The sequence below is a fragment of the Echinops telfairi genome, unplaced genomic scaffold (genome assembly GCF_000313985.2).
Source record: "Echinops telfairi isolate 266 unplaced genomic scaffold, ASM31398v2 ScPeMD7_6;HRSCAF=24_1, whole genome shotgun sequence".
Classification (NCBI taxonomy): domain Eukaryota; kingdom Metazoa; phylum Chordata; class Mammalia; order Afrosoricida; family Tenrecidae; genus Echinops; species Echinops telfairi.
The window spans coordinates 20053787-20055720 of record NW_022103903.1 but is presented as its reverse complement, the minus strand read 5'-3'; positions in this window follow the sequence as shown (position 1 = coordinate 20055720).

Sequence of the window (1934 nt, the reverse complement as noted above, 5' to 3'; positions counted from 1 at the left end):
AGGACCTAATGCCGGGGGCTTAAGTGGAGAGGAAACGATTTGAGAATGATGAGGGCAATGAATGTACAAATGTGCTTTACCCAATTGATATATGTATGGATTGTGATAAGGGTTGTATGAGCTCCTAATAAAATGATTAAAAAAACACCTTTTTGAAGTCCCTTTGTGTCTGTCTATCTATCTATCTATCTATCTATCTATCTATCTATCTATCTATCTATCTATCTATCTATCTATATGCAGTCCATAGGGTAGGAACAAGATCCGTTGTTAACTGTGACTTCAAGAACATGCAGGTCACTTGGAAGAGGTATATACAGTCCTCAGTTAGTCTTACATTTGTGCAAAAACGATTCAAAATCTGTTTGAATCCTTTAAAAGCACATACAGCAAGTGAAGGTGATTGTGATAAAGCATTTGTACATTTGGTTTAATCATTTCAAATTAGGACAAATTAATGTCATAGCATTAAAGCCAAACATCAAAGATGGTGGCACCCATTCAAAGATAGCAGCCATCACACCATTTTGACTTTGTGAAATTTTTTTCAGTCCTGCCAGTAGCCCAATTCATGCATCAGGTACCTGAAAGGGTTCACTATATCTCTTTTGACTCTCCCATTCCAGCGATTCAACCTATAATTTTTCCTGTATTGGTTACCATGTGGAATCACTGAAATTGTGAAAATTCAGGTATCTTCCTGTTCTGCTGCATCAGAGTTGACAGACCCTGTTGAAAACCCTGCAAGTAGGAGTTGAATGTTCATGCTCGGGCACTAGTTTTATACGCATACACTCCAAAAGAGGGGCATGCTTGAAGACATTCATGAAAAAATGGAATCAAAAGATAATATAATTTTCCCATGAACTTTTGAAGTCCCATAGATACAGAGATAGGTAGATTATTGATAGATATCGATGATAGATAGATAGATATTGCCATATGTATATACCTATACATATGCATTTGATACATAAATATGTATAATGTGTATCAAGATGTGTGTGTGTGTGCGTGCGTGCGTGTGTGTGTGTGTGTGTGCGTGTGTGTGTGTGTGTGTGCACAGAATCCAGGAACAGGAATGAGAATAGCGATACCAAAAGGGCAGGGGAAAGGGGGGGAGGAGAGAAGAGGGGAGAAAGGGGGAACCGATCGCCATGATCGACACATAACCACACACACCCTTCCAGGGGGAAGAACAACAGAAACCAAAGGGAAGGGGGACAGCGGTCACTGTGAAATCTGAAAATAACAACAATTTATAATCTATCAAGGGCCTATGAGGGTGGGGGAGAGGAGGGAAGAAAAGAGGAGCTGATCCCAAGGGCTCAACAGAAAGTAAATGTCTATAAAAGAATGATGGAATATATGTACTAATATGTCGAATACAATTGATGTATGGATTGTAACAAGAGTTGTAAGAGCCCCCAGTAAAGTGATCTTTAAAAGAGAGAGATACCTGTAAGAGCCCCCTATCAAATGATCTTTTAATAAAAAAAAAAAAAGAATAAACAAGGGCTAAAAGAAAAAAAAATCTCATTCATCCCAGTGTCATTCATAATTTATTATAGTATGCAATCAAATGTCTTTGCATAAGCACACCTTCCTAAATAACTGTTGTCCATTTCACTACCTATTATGAAGTCCCTGTATACATATATTTTATTTATTATTGGTGTTTTTTTTCTTTTGGAAAATTCTTTATACAAGGGAGCATCAAAAAGTTCATGGAAATGTTTCATTATCTGTTGGTTCCATTTCTGTGTGAACTGTTTGGTAATCTTTTCCTCTGTGGCTTTTCTGTTTGGTATATGAGCATCTTCTGACAAAAAAAAGAGAAGATACTAAGTCTAATGAGGCAAATTTATGAATATTATTCTTTTTATCATTCTATTGGGGGCTCACACAACTCTTATCACAATCCATACATACAT